Source organism: Salvelinus sp. IW2-2015, linkage group LG36 (genome assembly GCF_002910315.2).
Source record: "Salvelinus sp. IW2-2015 linkage group LG36, ASM291031v2, whole genome shotgun sequence".
In the NCBI taxonomy this organism is placed as follows: Eukaryota; Metazoa; Chordata; class Actinopteri; order Salmoniformes; family Salmonidae; genus Salvelinus; species Salvelinus sp. IW2-2015.
Window position 1 is genome coordinate 32,408,929 of NC_036875.1, and position 20,782 is coordinate 32,429,710.

Below are 20,782 nucleotides of genomic sequence, written 5' to 3' on the forward strand. Positions count from 1 at the left end.
GTGTGTGTGTGTGTCCGTGACTCTCCTCGGGTCTGTTTAAGAGACACAAGCCGCTGTTCTCCTTCAACTTGACCATAAAGATAGAGCAGCCAGAGGGGTGAGTATCCTCAGTTTAAAATGCATTGTAAACTGCTTTGTACAGGCCTATACCCTGGTAATAAGAACCAACACTGTGATACCACTTTACACCACTTGATGGTAGTGTATTCATACAAATTCACTTTTTCCAGCAAGTGTCTCAAATTCTTTCAAAGTTTACGCCTACAGAACAATTTCATTCAGAGTAGGTATTCTACATCAAGTACACCAGATAAGAGTACCGAGTTGGTGTGCAATTTGTTTAATAATGTTGCTTTTGAATACTATAAGGTGCAAGTGCGTGTGTGTGTGTTTTTTGGGTTTGGATACACAGTGGACCCCAGAGATGATTTGGAGATAATAGGAAAAGACAGGCTATATACTCCAGCAGAAGGCTAACTAACTGTGTCATCACACAGAGAGGGTTTACCTCACACGCCAGGTCAGGGATGTGATATAACAAATGTATGCTTTCGGACACGTCTTGTCGGTTCTCAGTTGTAAACACAAACAATCATACTGTGAACAATGCAACAAAATACAGTAAACTGTTGTTCATATGCAAACTTTCTGTAGTATGTAGGCAAATGTAGGCTAAAGCAGCCAGCACCATCCCTACTGTCCTGTTATTAAATAGATCAACAGAACAGAAAAATAGATATGTGGTAATTTATTGTTGTAGATTTAATTAAATGAGGAAAGACTATGTCAATAACTTGGAAAAACAATGAATAGTTGATTCATAGCCAAAAACATACACCAGCACAAACACTTTTGATTGATTATGTTTTGGTTAGATCTGCACCTTGAGGTGAGGGTTGTGTAATGCTGAAAGTATGCATGAGATCATGTGACCAGATCATAAGCAACAGGTGATCTCACTCACCATCAACTCATTTGTGAAGCATCTAAATTGTGCTTATGAATGTTTTGTTATGAAGCATCTAGGTAGTGCTTTTTAAGACTTTATGAAGGATCTAGGTAGTGCTTATAAAGACTTTATGAAACATCTAGGTAATGCTTATGAAGGTTTTGTTATGAAGCATCTACATAGTGCTTTTGAAGACTTTATGAAGGATCTAGGTAGTGCTTATGAAGACTTTATGAAGCATCTAGGTGATGCTTATGAAGACTTTATGAATGGTCTATGAAACTCTATAACGCCTCTCTCTTCCTTGCCTCGCTCCTGTTTTGCTCCTGAAATCAGAAACCCAACATGCTCATTAAAATTCCAGGCTGTAGGATCCGCTGGCAGAGGAGAAATGCAAACGGCTTGACACTGGCGTTCACCCCCTTTTATACAGACAAGCAGAGGCACAGAGTGGGCTCATGTGCACAGCCTGGTTTTGAGAGGGGGCATCCAGGCATGCTGTGCCCACAGAGAGATTAACAATAGGTGGACGCAGCCAGGCCTGACACTCTCTCTCTCCCTCGTTTTCTCTCGCATTCTTTCTCACTCTCTCTCTGTTTCTTTCTCTCTCTCGCTATCCCCACTCTTTGTCTCCCACTCTTGCTCACTCTTTCTACCCACCTCTCTCTCTTTATGTTCCTCCCTCTGTCTTTATCTCTCTTTCTCTTTCACATACACACACAACCTATGAATGAATGCAACGGTTGTATTCTCGATGTCCACAAGAAGTCACTGTTTCCCTCAATATCCGCTGAATTGGTGATCATGGGTCAAATCCAAACTCCAAGATGTGTTTCAAAGGTTAAAAGTTGTCACATGCACAGGATACAGCAGGTGTAAAACAGTTCAGTGAAAAGCTTAACTTGCGAGCTCTTTCCCAACAATGCAGAATAAAGGTAATAATATAGATTTTTTAAAACACACACAAGAAAAGCGAGAGAAGAAAAAAGCGGGTAAAGAACACAAGCTTTTGAGTTGTCTGATAAATAGGTAAAGACTGTCATGACTGTTCTGTTATTTTTCTTTTTGAGAATTATGAGACTTTTACTGACAATGACACAAAACAGAGGTGCATTCAAATAGTCCAGAAAACAGCTTTTGTTTGGACTACCCTATTATCCACACAAACCCTTATTCAACTCACAGACATCATGTTGCTCAGACACATTAATCAGAAAGGCCTGATATATATATATATACCCACATCCGCATTCCAAGTGTTAAAGTCTGACACATCATGTAACTTGCTAGTACCAGGCACTGTTGATAATGGCGGAAAGTATGCCTAATGAGTTGCTTTGTGTGGGCTATGTGGAAGGCTTGTCTCCAAATTGATTTCATCAGTGTTGCTGCTGTAAGGCTATGCCAAGACAAATGGAGACGGGGAAGAAGATATCAATTACCCAAAAATATGTGATGGCCAAAAAAATACGTTTATATGAGGAGGGGGGTCGGTTGGGTGATATACTAGTCAGTTGCAATGATGCTCCTATTCTCAATTGAATAGCCCATGTGTATCTGACAAAATTAGCTCCCAGTAACGTTCCTGCCTGAAGTCTGTGAAATCGAACAATAATTAAACTTTATCGAACTTGTACCTGGGTCCAACTGCTGGATTGAGTTAGCCCGGCCCATCTGGAGCAGCAAATGGCTCAACTCAACAGGGAGCACGGAGGAGTTGGAGGGTAGAGAGGGGGAGAGAAAGAGGGGATCGGATTGAAAACAGATCAGCTTGAAGATCTCACCACCGCATGTCTAGAACAACTGTCGATTAAAATCTAGTTTTAGTTTACATTTTCAACCACGTATTCTGGCGAAAACATGTCATGCGCTTTCTTATGTAAAAACTCAAAGGTGAGTGAGAAAACGTTACCGCTTGAAGATGATGGATTGTAAAAGTTAGATGCGAGTAATTGCGCTCCTCCGTGTTAAATGAGTTATCCGAGGGATGCCGTGTCCCGAACTTTGAGTAGACTTTCAAACTTTTCTTAAAGTAATTTTTTTTCAGAGACATAGCCGGTCTCGGCTGTTTTCATTGAAAAAGTACACTTTAGCCTTATTCTCGAAATACTTGCAGAGAGTCGTCGGACAAAGTGAACAAAACAGCATCGGGGTCTAAAGAGAAAGTATTCAAGGTAAGGACAGTTTTTGTTGTGGTGTAGGCTAGCCTAGATGACAAGCTTGGATACATTTTAAAACAAATTATTAATTTCTTATTTGAAACCTCTTGATGCTGAATTCAATAGACGAGCTATATGTGTTTAAATGTAAACCACTATCCTGCAGTCATATTGAATAATCTTGCGTGTCAAGGACAGATGGGGTTTGGGTAACTCCACATCACATTTGCACTTTGAACTTAACTGACATTGGAATCCAAAACATTCTGTATTGCAACTTGATCCATATGCGAAGAGATGTGATCCGAAAGCCGCGGCGTCAACCCTTCTACTGACTTCCAAATGCCCAGCAGAGTAGTAGCCTAGACCTATCGTGATTCACTGCATCTTTAAATATGATTCTAAAAATGTGTGCAAAGTTCGATGTAAACAGTAACTTTTATTTTGCAATACATTTTGTGCATATTTCCGGAAGTTTTAATTTCTATAGAAGGTTTAGGGACATGTGTTCTCAAATGTTGTTGTCATAATTTTGAGTGGTTTCAGATTGACACATTTCATAGGCTACATTCCAATTTAATTGTGCTTTTCACACTAACGTTTGTGGCAGACTGGCTGTAGGCCTATACACAGTGGCTACAAGTTGACGTAAAAGAAAGTGATAGGTGCTCAAGTGTGCACTCACTTCACTCCGTGTACAGATTATTTCAAGATCCCTCTCATTTAAACACTTGCAATAAATGTTTCAAGTGCTTGACATGCTGTGGAATTAAGGGCACCTCCTTGAATCTCCCATGTCAGTAGGAGTTGTGTACTTATTGTTGAAAAATTCTCAGTTGTTTGCCTGTTTGCACTGTAGCCTGAGTAATCAACAAACACTTGACGCTTTTGTGTGGGTAAAAACAGCTATATTTACTGTTGGCTTTTACCCATCTAGAGTGTGTGTTAATAATCCCTAGGCTAACGCCTGAACTAATAATATGAGCACCATTTTCATCCTTGTTTTGGTCTGCATTCAGATCAGTTATAGAACTACAAATAAAAAAGAATAGACATGGTTTTAGGATTGTATATCAATTCAAAGGATATAGTTTAAATGTAAAATGAATTCCTTAATCAGTGATATTCATCAACTCAAATGTAAAACTGATGAAAGGAATGGTTAAAGTTATTTGATGTCATGGGCTTACTGAAGAATGTTAAAACTGCAGGATTTTACAAAGGAACAATAGTATGTTCTCTAGAGATTAAAGTGAAAAGAAAACAGTGTAAAGAAAGAAATGAAAAGTAAGAATAGACAAATGCTCAAGGAAAAAGCTCTGACTCTTGCAAAAAGCATCCATGGTGGTATGCATTTCTGTGTTGCGCATGGTGGATACATGCCTGTGTATCCACCATGAGTGTGATTTTAATTTAATGCGTTGATGCCCATGCAGTTGTGGGAACATTAGCATGAGAAAAAAGTTTTAGTGCATTTGCCATTGTGCTGAATGAAGAGTTCCAGCAGTCAGGCCTGGGGAGAGTGAAAGAATGTAAAGAAATGATGGGGCTATTCAGCCTATTCAAGCTCGGCTTGGGGTTCTTTTCTCTAGGCTCTGAAACCCATGGTGGCGATGTCACTTTCATCTCCCAAGCCAGAGCCAGCCTCTCTCTCTTTTCTATGTTCCCCTTACCCTCCGTTCCTCTCTTTCACACGTCCCTCCACAGCTCTCTCTACTTTATTGATCGGGCATTTTTCTTCTCTGGAAGTCTGCAGAAATGTAATGAACCGAATACTGGAAAAGGGAAAGGAGGAGAGGTGGGGGGACTTAAAAAAAAAAACTATTCTGATGAAGTCTAGCATGCAAGAGGGTCAGGAGGAAAATACCGTTTGAATGACTCTGAGGAGGACAGGAAGAGGACAGACCTCCCCCCTATAGAGAGGACAACATTTTTTTTTAAAGAACAGGGTTTTCTTGTCTCTCTCTTTCTCTCTCTCCTCTCACACCTCAGTGAGCTAAGATACTATACTGTTCTGATAAAGCCATTTACTATAGCATGGCATTCCTAGATTGCAGTCCCTTTAAGCTCAGTCCCCTTAAACTGCTCAGAGATTCTACCAGGAGAAAAGCCAATGTTTCAGGTATACAGTTGAGAAAGTTGGTGTGTTTAGAAATCTACTTGATGTAAAAGAAAGAACTACAGCTGCTGTATCTCTATATGTTATGTATCTCTACATGTTTCCCAGAACGGCTGCTTTCCCACAATTATGTTTCTGTTCTGATGGCCGTATTACGTGGTTATATTAGGCCATTATGATTACAAACCACACCGTTTTAATATCGGCAAATCGTTGATGGTTGAATCATATCCAAAATGGCCTACAGTGCATTTAAACTATATTTTCATATTTCCATTGCTGTGAAGGAAAATTAACATGCCACCTTCCCACCAGTCTTGTTAAACCTGCTGTATGTTTTGCAACACATTGTTGAGACCAACACTATTTCCCGACTATCTAGATGACGTATACCTCTGACGTTGTGTACAACGAGTGGTTGCCATCGAGTGAAAAGAGCATTATCATTCTAGACCCGTCAGAGACACCACTTTGAGAGTGTTGGACAATACTGGGTGTCTAGCAGGACCTTGCAGCCTTCCTTCAGCCCAGGCTGGTGAGAGCTGTGTGGGGGTGGAGGGTGGCTGAAGTACACTCATGTCTGGAGCTCAATTGATGGGTATTTAATGGCCATTTAGGGAGCTGTAAAAAGACATCTATGTGTTGAACTATTCTAGTCCGCCACGGTGCACTCTTCTTACAGCGAGGCTGTACTTGAGATGAGGGGTAAGGTGGAGGGAAGGGGGAAAACACAGGGACGAGTAAAGTGACGGCAGTCGGCAGAGAAGCTACATTCATTTGTTTTCAGGGTCCCTCTTTGAGTTCCTCTCTGCATTGGCTTGGGATGGCAAGTGGACACAATCAAGGCTTTTTAGTGTCTGTTATACCATACCCTCGAGGCATCTGGCTCATTCTCTTTCAAGTGTCTGGGGTTAAATAGGATCACATCATATCCGGTCTGGAAGAGGGAGAGTAGCAACCTGCCCTGCCTGGCCTTGTCCCCTCTCATTCCCCACTCCACCTCTCACAGGGCCAGCTAGGCCAAGGAGTGAGTACTTAGACCCCACCTCACCCCCCTCTCCATCTCTCACAGGGCCAGCCACAAGAACGAGTCCTTACTAAGACACACAGTGCCATGGAATGTGAGGTTGAGAGAATTTACATCTGTTGTTATCGAAAGAAAATGGGAAACCATGTATGGCCTCCTCTGTAAAAAAACACGTAATTGTAAAAGTAAAGGAGAGAGTCCAATGTGGTTTTAACTAGCCATTTAAGCGCTGTATGGTAAAATCACTGACAACCTCATTACATTATGATTGATGTCATCAATCTTTGGAGGCGGGAGGCACAGTGAGTCGCCCTCATCAAAAAGCAAGAAGCTAAGCTACAATTACGGAGGACATGGTTTCTCTCTCGAGGAAACACTATTTCCAGGTTTCTGTAAGTCACGCAACAAGGCCTAATGATCTATTTCCTCTAGACCTACCCATTAATTTAACAAAATTCTCCCAGTCAGTCACAAGCACCAAAGTGGGGATATTTTGGGGGCCTTTGGACTCCAGGGGTGTATCCGGAATGACACCTTACTCCCTTTATAGTGCATTAGTTTTAACAATGGTCCGAGTCAAAAGAAGTGCACTACATAGGGAGTAGGGTACGACTTTGGGGCCTCTGGACTTCATAACTCTGTAGTCCCAGCCTGCCTTCACACTGTTCTCTGAGGGAGGAAGGAATGAAACTTCAACAGATTAAATCATGTATACAATTTACATTGTGTTATATATGATGTGTCAACACCATGACATCTTGAAACGATACCCAGCCCCACGGCCAGAGTTCTCCAAACACAGGCTTTTAGCAGTGGTTCTATAGGTCAAAGCAAGTTAGCCAGTTGGAGTGGTGGACACAACATTTATTTCATTACTTCATCCTAAAATAAACCATTGGGTTTAAGCTGCAGAGCTCTGCGCTAACACAGAGATAACCACAACTGGACCGGCCCACTTTGCTCAACCAGCTAAATGGCTTGAGAAAAAAACATGGGTTGTGTTTGGTTTCCAGTACACTACCAGTCAAGCTTTTCCGGTCCACTGGCACCAAGATATATATATATATATATAATCATAATAATATATAGCCAAAATGTAGCCGAACCATGTACGCTCTGAACCAACACCAAGCCTGGCGGACACTGAAGAGATCTGAGCTCAGCATGTGGTTAATCGGAGAGGGTTGCCTTGATCCTACTGCTAATCACCTCCTATAGCGGGTTAGCCAGGGTAACAAGATGATCTGCGGTTCCATCACGGAAACTTTCCTTTCACAGCAGCTGGCAGCAGCCCAGACAGAGTATCATTATTAACACCACTGTGTCTTCTCCTATCTTACTCTCCATTGCCAATGAATGACCAGATTCACTGTGTTGGTTGTTCCTAAGACTGACATGGACTCCCAGACAATGGTGTATTGTCTTCAGTGTTTGCCGTCGGCTTTAATCTGATGCAGAGCGTCAGGTCTATAGAGCGGCCGCTTGCAGAACACGCAGCATATTCAACAGTGTGTGTGTGTGAGTGTGTGTGGCGTGTGTGCATGCTCTGTTTGTGCTTCCAACAATGGGGTTTTGAGAAAAGGGAGAGGCCTCAGATGTAAGTTATGATTTATCCAAAGGCCTCCCGTAGCTACAAAGCAAAGTTGACTTGCTGACTTGCCCATAGGGGCTGAATGTAATCGTATTACATTCCATATGATGAGAAATATGAAGTCCCTTACTTTGTGCCAGGCCACAGACTCCTCTGTGATAGACTAGGAGACGAGGGGAGCGCATTGAAAGCATTTAGCTGCTTGCAAAGAAACCATTTGGTTCTTCTACACCAGGGCTGTCCAACCCTGTTCCTGGAGAGCTACCCTCCTGTAGGTTTTTCTTTCAACCCCAGTTGTAACTAACTTGATTCAGCTTATCAACCAGCTAATTTTTAGAATCAGGTGCGCTAGATTAGGGTTGGAGCTAAAGACCTACAGGATGGTAGCTCTCCAGGAACAGGGTTGGAGAGCCCTGTTCTACACCAACTCCCTCCCCCACACATGTCCACTAGCTCGCTGCTTGCCTGCCGCCATTGCGTCGGCCTCTCTCCGGCTCAGAACAGAACTCTGGTTTTGGGTTCAGTCCATTTTGAGGTAGTTTGTTTTGGAATCCTCTCATTAGATGGGAGAACCTGATGGGACGAGGATTATATGTGGATGCATGCTGCTTTTGTCTTCTCTCAGTAACTTGAACCATGTAAGACTTTTCAAATATAATACAACAAATATGTTGCGCAATGTGTGTTCAGAGTAGAATCGGCATGAATGCGGTCATGGCAGAACTGTAACAGTATCCCCGAGCTCCTTATCCTCAGTGTTGAGAAAAGTGTGGAACTTCCTTAAAATAGACAGATTGGAAAAGACCATTAAGAACTCTTGTGGTGTTAACGTACCTATTACTACCATCTCATGTGTGGGTGGCCGGTCTTTACACCTTTTGTTATCATTCTCAAAGAGTCACTAGGTGTCAATGCTTCTGAATCATCACTTGTAAAAGACGGACATGTTCTGACAATTGAAGTACAGGCTAGGCTGATTGCTTAACCAGGTATTTTTGGCTCAGTGTGGCTTCCAGGTTGTCATCGCACCTCTTGGTGTGCTTGTGGCAGCTGGTAGGACATTGACCCCCCACACACAAGGGCCTCAGACAACAGCTAGGGCTGTCCCCTTGTCACCAAGGCGTCCGAGCTGAGGAACAGCTGACAGACTGCCGGCACACACACACACACTTCAGAGATAAAGTCTGCTTTCAAAAGCACTTATATTAGAATGATAATCTCTTGTAATATCAATGTGGATGTGTCATCATTAAATAGATAAACTTGGAAGGACAAATGACAACTGTAGATTATTGCCTTTGATTCAAAGGGATGCACACATATGTGCACACCATACCACCCACACCACCCGCTGTTGCCTAAGGGGCCTGGTGAGGATATTGACAGCTGTAACTGTTGAGATTGAGTCGTAACAACACATTTAGGATAAATGACCAGGCCCCAAATGCTACTGAAAGAAAGAAGCCGACTGCAATGTGGCACAAATGACAGCTGATCTGAGCTGAGGGTTTCTCCCATAGAATGATATGATCATCTATGGTTTCTCCTCTCCTGAGCAGATGGCAACTTCTTTGACCATACATGACATGACTTGATCAAGTGCTTGTATGAATATTGTTTTTAGCACAATGATTTTCTTGTTACTGCATGGCCACAACATAACAAAACTCCCCAACACACAAACCCCAATGTAATTACATAGTGAGAAATTGAAATGATCACAGTTAGAATATTTATATATGTGGACGTGTATGTACAGTGCCTTGAGAAACTAATCAGACTCCTTGACTTTTTCCACATTTTGTTAGGTTACAGCCTTATTCTAAAATTGATTAAATAGTTTTTTTCCTCGTCAATCTACACATAATACCCCATAATGACAAAGCAGAAACAAGTTTTTAGATTTTTTTGATAATTTATTACAAATAAAAACAGAAATATTAAATTTACATAAGTATTCAGACCCTTTACTCAGTACTTTGTTGAAGCACCTTGGGCAGCAATTACAGCCTTGAGTCTTCTTGGGTATGACATTACAAGCTTAGCACACCTGTATTTGGGGAGGTTCTCCCATTCTTCTCTGCAGAGCCCCTCAAGTTCTGTCAGGTTGTATGGGGAGCGTTGCTGCACAGCTATTTTCAGGTCTCTCCAGAGATGTTCGATCGGGCCACTCAAGGACATTCAGAGACTTGTCCCGGAGCCATTCCTGCATTTTCTTGCTGTGTGCTTAGGGTCGTTGTCCTGTTAGGGTCGTTGTCCAGTCTGCGGTCCTGAGCGCTCTGGGGCAGGTTTTCATCAAGGGTCTCTCTACTTTTCTACATTCATCTTTCCCTCGATCCTGACTAGTCTCCCAGTCCCTGCTGCTGAAAAACACCCCCACAGCATGATGCTGCCACCACCATGCTTCACCGTAGGGATGGTGCCAGGTTTCCTCCAGACGTGACGCTTGGTATTCAGGGCAAAGAGTTCAATCTTGGTTTCATCAGACCAGAGAATCTTGTTTCTCATGGTCTGAGTCCTTTATGTGCCTTTTGGCAAACTCCAAGCGGGCTGTCATGTGCCTTTTACTGAGGAGTGGCTTCCGTCTGGCCACTCTACCATAAAGACCTGATTGGTGGAGTGCTGCAGAGATGGTTGTCTTTCTGGAAGGTTCTCCCATCACCACAGAGGAATTCTAGGAACTCGGGTTCTTGGTCACCTCCCTGACCAAGGCCCTTCTCCCCTGATTGCTCAGTTTGGCTGGACGGCCAGCTCTAGGAAGAGTCTTGGTGGTTCCAAACTTCTTCCATTTAAAGAATGATGGAGGCCACTGTGTTCTTGGTGACCTTCAATGCTGCAAACATTTTTTGGTACCCTTCCACAGATCTGTGCCTCGACACAATCCTGTCTCTGAGCTCTACGGAAAATTCCTTCGACCTCATGGCTTGGTTTTTGCTCTGACATGCACTGTCAACTGTGGGACCTTTATATAGACAGGTGTGTGCCTTTCCAAATCATGTCCAATCAATTGAATTTACCACAGGTGGACTCAATTTCGAGTCTCATAGCAAAGGGTCTGAATACTTATATAAATTAGGTATTTCTGTTATTTCTCTCGCTTTGCCATTACGGGGTATTGTGTGTAGATTGCTGAGGATTCTTTTTATTTAATACATTTTAGAATAAGGCTGTAACGTATCAAATGAAAATGATGCAGACAATTACATTGATGGAAGCTACAATCTATCTGCAATATTAAAGCTGATCTACCCCCTAAAAAACAGTTAGGACATTTCTCAGGCGATTGTGTTTGAGTCTTTACATCTGTTTTATATAAAGAGATCAACCACAGGATATTGCATGTACTAGCAGCGAGTGGTGGTGGGGGAGGGTGGGTTAAAGGGAACAGCTCATCCACAGGACTCGTATGTGTACATCTGTTCATTCTGGGGATCATTGGAAGAACATGGCCTCTGAGTGACTGACTGATTGCCTCCCAGCTACTAAGAACAGGACACGGGATCTAGTGTACCTTACTCAGTGAATGTACAGTGTGTACTCAAAGTATTTTTTCATAGTCAAAATCTGAAAATGGCATCCTATTCCTTATTTAGTGCACTACTTTTGACCTGGCTCTGGATAAATAAGGTTTATAGTCAAGTGCCAGTTCTCTCAGGCTTCCTTTGTGAACTTGTTAAGGCAGTAATAGTAGTACTTTCCTGGCCGGAGAATCCATTGTAAGGCAGTAATAGTAGTACTTTCCTTGCTTTTGAATCCATGTTAAGGCAGTAATAGTAGTACTTTCCTAGCCTGGGCAATGGGCATACAGTATATACCGTAGCACCTTTCACTATTTCTCTTCACTGTTACAGTCTGATCTTCCTCTAATATGAGTGCTCAAATTTCAGATAGTCTACTGTCAGTTGACTCAAGCTTCCTTTGTGAACATGTTAGGGCAATAGTTTCCTTTCTCGGTTCACTGACCAGGAGGACACCTATCTATATGACAAGTCATACAACAGATATTCCTTCCTGCGTCTGAGTCACGCATATGACTAATGAATGCTGCCAGTTCCTTTTCCACCATATATTTTAACCTGTGCCCTTTTTAAACCAGGGCTTCAAAGGTTTTCAGGGGTGGATGTTGTTCTGAAGACAGTGATTCCCCCATCTAGAATGTGCCTTTGTCTTAAAGCATCCACATGCTTCCCAGCCAAAACAGTTCGGAAACAGTTTGTGCATATATTATGACAACATTTTGTTCGGGCACACAACATTTTATAGTCCGTAGCATAAGCATAAGCTACGGACAACAAATACATTGGCATTTTATCAATGGCAATTTGAATGCACGGAGAGACCATGACGAGATCCTGAGACCCATTGTTCATCCGCCACCATCACCTCATGTTTCAGCGTGATAATGCACGGCCCCATGTCGCAACGATCTGTACACAATTCCTGGAAGCTGAACATGTTCCAGTTCTTCCATGACCTGCATACTCACCAGACATGTCACCCATTGAGCATGTTTGGGATGTTCTGGATCGACGTGTACGACAGAGTGTTCCAGTTAGGCCTGTGGCGTTCATGACATTTTGTCAGCCTGTTATTGTCATGCAAAAGTCTGCCGGTGTCACAGTAATTGATCGTTAATTAACATAAACACATTTAGCATCTCTAGGCCTCCACGCATACAAGCCACTGATGCGCTGCCTTTGGAACATCTACGTTTAAAAAAGTCTAATAAATAAATTGAATATACACCATCACAATAAATCCATGATTTATTTGAATAAGGTCTAAAGAAACAATATGTTATGAAGAAACATTTATTTCAGATAACAGAATATGAGTTGGCCTACTGTATGTTATCTGGCTAAGGGCCATCCATAGGCTGTAGGCTTGTTCATTTAGCAGACAAGTGTAACGATTCTCGTCTGGTGAAGGAGAAGAGGACCAAAATGCAGCGTGGTAAGTGTTTGTCATAATTTAATTGAAAACTGAACACTACACAAAATAACAACGAGGWGAAAACKAAACAGTTCTGCAAGGTGAACAGACACTACACAGAAAAWAAACACCCACAMCCAAAATGGGGAAAACAGGCTAYCTAARTATGATTCTCAATCAGAGACAACGATCAACAGCTGCCTCTGATTGAGAACCATACCAGGCCAAACACAGAAATATAACAACATAGAAAAAAGAACATAGACTACCCACCCCAACTCACGCCCTGACCAACCTAACACACAAGACATAAAAAAGGAACTAAGGTCAGAACGTGACAACAAGATATGCTTATAAGTCCCTTGCCATTATTTTATATTAGATGATTTCCCATTCCAGAGTGAGTGCGCATATTTGACTCATTTCAGGAAACTAGGAATATGTCGCGCATGACTATTTCACAGGAGAGCCATTTGAACGTAAATTTTTTTAATCAAAGTTTTTTGCAGAAATGCCTTCTGGAACATGTGAACTTTCATGTGCCTTAATAACAAACTTGTATGCCATCTGTAAATATGAATAATATTGTTCAATTATGAGCCTAGTTGGTTTACCCACAGAAAAAGCCAGTAACCTTCCCGCTAGCCATGATTGGCTGAGATAATGGGTATGCTGGACATGCCGAAAGATGAGTTTGGATTGGTTTTGCCATTTAGCACGCTTCTGTCTATAACATGAGCTGGTCAGTATGTGTAGGTAATCCTTTTTAACGCGTCTTTTTTGAAAGATACTGCAAAGGTGTTGTTCTCCACTTTCTGGAGGACCGAGTTTTGAAATCAGTGGAATGCACAGTGGAATTAGAATATGATAGTTAAGGAGATGGAGAAAATTCTGGCGTTTTATTGCAAATATGCAGACGGAGTCGAAAAGAGAACAAACAGAAGGCTGTTGTATAAAACACCTGTCTCCGGATTACATCTTCAAACTAAGGACAACCATGGCATTTATGACAGAGAGAGGTGTCCATCCATGTATACGGGTAAGAGAGTCTAGCTAGCTACATTTTCAGATATTACACATATCTAATTCAGTCAAAAAGTTGTTTTCATTTTAAGTTAAAGTGTACTGTTAGCTAGCTAGCTAATGTTAGCTGGCTGGCTCGCTAGATAACGTTACGTGTATGATTTGTGTAGTAATATTATTCGTATCTCAGAGCCATTTGCATTGCAAGTTATAGCCTAATGTTAGGTAGCTAGCTAACATTGAACCTGGTTGGTTAGCTACCTGCAGATTCATGCAGGGTAGTAACGTTATGAGTTCAGATTATGGTTAACTGTTTAGCTAACTAGCTACAGGTCTAAACAAAAGACTCCACTATGCAAGTAACCATTTCAATAGAATATTTATGATGTCACTGCGACAACTGTCGATAGACGTAGCAGGTAAATTCGCTCTGGCAATATACTCTGATTTCAGAGCGTTCATCTGAGTGTGCCAGAGTGCAGAATAACTGACGAATTTACGAACGCTCAACACCCGTTGAATATGGCCGGTGTCAGTAAACGTTGGCAAAAAAAGTGTAATTAAATTGTTGCCAGCAGCACAGTTGCAGTCAACAACACTCTGAATAACATAAAAACAGCCTAACCAGCTCTGCTAGGGCGAGTAAAATGGTCAGAGTGACCTGCTCTCTCATTTGTGTCTGGAAGTAGCTAACAAGCTAGCCAACGTTAGCCAGTTAGCTTGGGTGCTTGACTGCTGTTGTTAGGTCAGAATGCTCGGATCAACTCTACTCCTTGGCCAGAGTGTCCAGTGTGCGCTCTGAACGCTCCGAGAGCGAAGCGCTCTGAATTTATGAACGGACAATCTGACAACACTCTGAGTCTACGAACGCCCAGAGCACACTGGCACTCCAGATTAAATTTACGAACACACCTGTAGTATAAACCAGCCTCTAGTCTTGAAATCTTTGGTTATTTAGTACATGGCCTCACATGTGAATCCTTAAAGAGCAGTGTGGTGCTAAAGCTTAAGAGGGTGTGAATGATGCTGAATCGGTGTAGACAAAGAAGAGCTCTCCAGCACGTGTACAAAATATTCAAGGGCCATTTTCTCAAAAGTGAGGTTACAAGTTTATCAACTTTCAAAGCAGAATTACTTTTCCATTGTTCCTCAACTGTAGTGTATCATATACCATTTTCTAGCTCTGAGTCTCTACTTTTATCCAATGTAAAAAACACAATTTCAAATTTTGCTACATAATACCGAATCGAGCCGGTCGGTCACATATGAAGTTTGATGTAGAGCATAAAAGTGAGAATTTGAAACAGGTCTTATACGCTAGATTTAGAGTTATTTAGCAAGTTTAGCTGTGAATGATAAAAACCTTAGAAAGCCTTAGAAATCCAAAGGTAAATGGGCTGCATGATGCGACTATAGGCTATTGATGATTTAAGAAAGTCGTCAAAAATGCTTGCTGTCTGTTCCTTTGCCTCAGGCTGCACACGCTGTCCTCTCATCAAGTGATCATATTTTCACCCATCAGACTATTCTCAAATTAATCCTGTCTTTACTAATATCTAAAATGAGTTTTGATTAAGAATGGCCCCTTTTCTAATGGGCAGGAACATGTCAGGTATAGGCTACTCCGGGTATTTTGCTGTGTGACAGGTCATATTCCGACCCAAATCTCTGTATGCAATGGGCTCTCCAATGAAGGAGAGAGGGGAGGAAACTCACGGTGGTGAGATATTTTGTAGCTAAAGGGAATGTGTCAGCCTATTAATTATGAAAATATAACAAATGTCTTATTACTAGGCTATTCAAAATCAAATACAAATGCAATATAATTGTAGGTTAACTCTGAATTTGTTTAATTTAGGCTAGCCCAATTATGTACCAAAGATATCTCACATCAGTATTTTTTAAATGTTTTTTCTGCCATGTGTAATATGCGGTAGGCAATGTATTATAAAGGCACACTCATATTAATTCCGAGGTCTTTTTCGGGCTTGAGGTCATAATTGGGCCTATGTGTATCCATAAGCTCTAATATGCATATGGGTGTTTTGAATGAATCATCACAGTAGAAAGCACTGTCCATTTCGTTGTGTTTGGCTTTGAAACAACACCCACAACCATCATGTTTTCCACTCAGTTTCAACTGGTTGTTGAACTTCTTTCTTCAAATTGTTCAATCACAGTGAGTTTTAAAGCACATACTGTTTTGATGATAAGTGTTTGATGTGATTTTTGATTGTGTTTGCATTGATGTCAGAGTGGTTAGAGGGACAATACAGCCCTGACTACGAGGCCATTAGGACCTGATGGAGGGACAATAGAGCCCTGAGTACCAGGCCATTAGTGACCTGATGATCATTAGCGAGTTGGGTACTACTAACACATGTCCAGAGTGCATAAGAGGAGATTACCGTGACTCAACGGTCACGTAGAATATTTCTGCGGTCATGACGCATGACTGCCGGAGCTCTAGTTCCAGTTTCCGACAATATCCAGCAACTACTCACAGCCATTGAAGAGGAGTGGGACAACATTCCACAGGCCACAATCAACAGCCTGATCAACTTTATGCGAAGGAGATGTGTCGCGCTGCATGAGGCAAATGTGATCACGCCAGATACAGAATGGTTTTCTGATCCATGCCCCTACCTTTTTTTAAGGTGTCTGTGACCAACAGATGCATATCTGTATTTCCCGTCATGTGAAATCCATAGTTTAGGGCCTAGTGAATTTATTTCAATTGACTGATTTCCTTATATGAACTGTAACTCAGTAAAATCTTTGAAATTGTTGCATGTTACTTTTATGTTTTTGTTTAATGTATATATGGAAGAATACACGTTTAAACACTTCTACCAATACTTTTTTTGGGGTCTGGGATAGCCCTAACCCAGGCTGTATATTTGAGATCCTGTAAGCCACCAACAGAGGTTAGGATAGTGATTGGTGAAGTGATTTCAGTGCTCCTAAATCAATGTTGGAAGTTAACAGAAACGGGCATGTATTTCCTGAATGCCAGACTGTAGAGGGGAGGTGAACATCTTGACTAAAAGAAGTACATCAGAACAGTGCATGGAGGATCTCTGTACATGCAGAGAGACCGTAGTCTGCACTCTGCAGTTAGGCCATATACAGTAAAATAGTCACAGGAAAAATAACAAAAACTCATTACAGATATACAGTGGGCTATGAAATTATTGACACCCTTGATAAAGATTATTGGCACCCCTAAAGATTCTTATCGATTAAAATCAAAAAAAGTATACATTTGGTCTTATATTCATAGCACGAAATGACTACATCAAGCTTGTGACTACAAACTTGTTGGATGCGTTTGCAGTTTGTTTTGGTTGTGTTTCAGATTATGTTGTGGTAATAACTTGCCTAGTTAAATAAACGTTAAATAAAAAATATATAAACTCAGCAAAAAAAGAAAGTCCCTTTTTCAGGACCCTGTCTTTCAAAGACAATTCGTAAAAATAAAAATAACTTCACAGATCTTCATTGTAAAGGGTTTAAACACTGTTTCCCATGCTTGTTCAATGAACCATAAACAATTAATGAACATGCACCTGTGGAACGGTCGTTAAGACACTAACAGCTTGCAGTTATGAAAACTTAGGACACTAAAGAGGCCTTTCTACTGACTCTGAAAAACACCAAAAGAAAGATGTCCAGGGTCCCTGCTCATCTGCGTGAACGTGCCTTAGGCATGCTGCAAGGAGGACTGCAGATGTGGCCAGGGCAATGAATTGCAATGTCCGTATTGTGAGACGCCTAAGACAGCACTACAGGGAGACAGGACGGACAGCTGATCGTCCTCGCAGTGGCAGACCACGTGTAACAACACCTGCACAGGATCGATACATCCGAACATCACACCTGTGGGACAGGTACAGGATGGCAACAACAACTGCCCGAGTTACACCAGGAACGCACAATCCCTTCATCAGTGCTCAGACTGTCCGCAATAGGCTGAGAGAGGCTGGACTGAGGACTTGTAGACCTGTTTTAAGGCAGGTCCTCACCAAACATCACCGGCAACAACGTCGCCTATGGGCACAAACCCTCCGTCGCTGGACCAGACAGGACTGTCAAAAAGTGGTTTGTCTCACCAGGGGTGATGGTCGGATTCGCAGTTTTCGTCGAAGGAATGAGCATTACACCAAGGCCTGTACTCTGGAGCGGGATCGATATGGAGGTGGAGGGTCCGTCATGGTCTGGGGCAGTGTGTCACAGCCTCATCGAACTGAGCTTGTTGTCATTGCAGGCAATCTCAACACTGTGCTTTACAGGGAAGACATACTCCTCCCTCATGTGGTACCCTTCCTGCAGGCTCATCCTGACATGACCCTCCAGCATGACAATGCCACCAGCCATACTGCTCGTTCTGTGCGTGATTTCCTGCAAGACATGAATGTCAGTGTTCTGCCATGGCCAGCGAAGAGCCCGGATCTCAATCCCATTGAGCACGTCTGGGACCTGTTGGATCAGAGGGTGAGGGCTAGGGCCATTTCCCCCAGAAATGTCCGGGAACTTGCAGGTGCCTTGGTGGAAGAGTGTGGTAACATCTCACTGCAAAAACTGGCAAATCTGGTGCAGTCCACGACTGTTACTTTTGATTTTGACCCCTTTGTTCAGGGACACAATATTACATTTCTGTTAGTCACATGTCTGTGGAACTTGTTCAGTTTATGTCTCAGTTGTTGAATCTTGTTATGTTCATACAAATATTTACACATGTTAAGTTTGCTGAAAATAAACGCAGTTGACAGTGAGAGGACGTTTCTTCTTTTGATGAGTTCATATAAAAATATGGTAAATAATGAGTTTTGTCATTTTGAAGTGAGTTTTATTGTAAACAAGAATATAATATGTTTCGAAACACTTCTATGTTAATGTGGATGCTACCATGATTACGGATACTTCTGAATTAATGGTGAATGATGATGAGTGAGAAAGTTACAGAGCATCAAAGATCATACCCCCAAGACCTGCTAACCTCTCACCATTACCAGGGGAGGTAAGCATGTCTTGGGGGTATGATCTTTGACCCTCTGTAGCTTTCTCGCTCATCATTATTCATGATTCATTCAGGATTATCCATCATTTTGAGATAATAATGTCTGTCTTTCTCTAAACAATTGTATTAGTATAAAATGTATGCTGTATTTTTTGGAGCATACAATATAGCTCCGTGTTTATATTGACTTGCAAGACACAAAAACCCTATGAAGTAGACCCCATTATGCTGGTGGTGATAACTCACCTGAGGACCACCATACATCTGAAACCTAAGCGGGTTCAACACCGGCCCAGACATCTGAGGGTGGTATAGGGGCGTCAAACCCCTATATATCACACTACACCAGGGTAGAGAGAGGGTTGGGTTGCATAAGGGCAGGCAGGAGAGAAAGAGAGAGAGAGGGGGAACGAGAGAGAGAGAGCTTACCAGCATCAGTATCATCATCCTGAGATAGGAAGAAAGGGGCGAAAGAGGAGTGCAGAAGAGGAGTCTGCAAATCTCCATAGATGATGACTGTCTTTGATATCTGTTTTCATTCCTTTCAGTGTTAGTGAAAGGGGATATGTTGAACGTTAGTGAGACAGAGAGAGCGAGAACTACTTGACACATTGGAAAGAATCAACCAAAAAACAGCAAATTAGAATGCTACCTTGCACTAGACAGAGAGTACACAGTGGCAGATGACCTGAGCACTGTGACTGACCCAAAACTAAGAAAATCCTTGACTATGTACAGACTCAGTGAGCATAGACTTGTTATTGAGAGACCCGGGAAGCAGTTGTTGTTGGGGGTTAATTCCCTTGCTTAAGGGCAGAACGACACATTTTTCATCCTTGTCGGCTCAAGGATTCGAACAAGCGACCTTAGGGTTACTTGCCCAACACTCGTGACCACTAGGCTACCTGCCGCCCCAATGTTTACAAATGTTTCCCATGCCAATAAAGCTCTATTGAATTCAGCGAGAGAGAGAAATATGGAATTTCCTATGTAGTGCACCACTTTTGACCGAGTCCAGGTTCTGGTCAAAAGTAGTGCACTATATAGGGAATAGGGTGCCATTTGGAACACATGGTCAGATAACCACCAACCAGGGGAAAGAAGGGTTTATAATGGGGTATAACTGAACTGCTACAACATCTGGGTCTCCTCTCACTTGTGTATAGTCATTGCTACCCTCCTATCTCTCCGTCCTCACGCTTCTCTCTACTCTCTAATGGGCTCGTACACAGGCTTACACATGCCTTTTATTTCCTGTTGATTGTCTCACTCAGACATACAACTTGTTTATGGCTTTAATCAGTGTAAAAATAAAGTTGTGTAACCCAGTATGATAAAAACAGGACTAGAAGACCTTGAGAAGAGACGAAGAATGACAACACAAAAAGCTTTTTTACTATCCCAGGACCCAGACTGTGACTCGCTCACTGAGAGGTGGGTTATTGGTTATGTGGCAGCAGAGGGACAAATCCAAGAAAGGAGTCTGGGAGTCCTGTATAGGGGATTATCCCACCAACACCCAGCACCATAGAGTCCCCTGCCTGTGGTCACGTGGACTGGGGGTCAGTGGAGGGGGCTGGGGGAGCCACGATCCTGTTCGCTCACTGCACTAGGCTGACCAGCCAACCAGAAGAAGGGAAGAAGGAGAAATGAAGAAGAAGAAATGGCCTCTTGTTGTTTGTTCTCCTCATCCACCATCTGTCTGTTCAGTTCCTGACACCTGTACTGTCCCATCAGAGCCTGACACCCCTGTCTTCAGGGACGGTGAGTGGAGGGGAGGGAGGAATGGGTCAGAGAGAGGCTCCAAAGACCTGCATGGTGGAGCTGTGGGGGGATGGGATGGGGGTGAAGTTGGAGCCACTTCTATCCAAGCAACACACTTTCTAGCTCTTTAGTCCTTTATCCGAGCCTACAGTACCCTGAGATCCAAGCCCCACATTTTTAATAATGGACTTAACCGAA

The 20,782-nt window shown here is 42.3% G+C and overlaps 1 protein-coding gene across 1 annotated transcript in view; it reads left to right on the forward strand.

The window, feature by feature from the left end:
• The first annotated feature begins 2,504 nt into the window (after positions 1–2,504).
• The window catches only part of LOC111959648 (zinc finger protein GLI2-like), a 156,536-nt gene continuing 138,258 nt past the window's right edge, over positions 2,505–20,782 (forward strand). The window contains exon 1 of the mRNA XM_070437600.1: positions 2,505–3,123. The gene's annotated coding sequence lies outside the window, so the exon portion shown is untranslated. The remainder of the gene's footprint in view (positions 3,124–20,782) is intronic.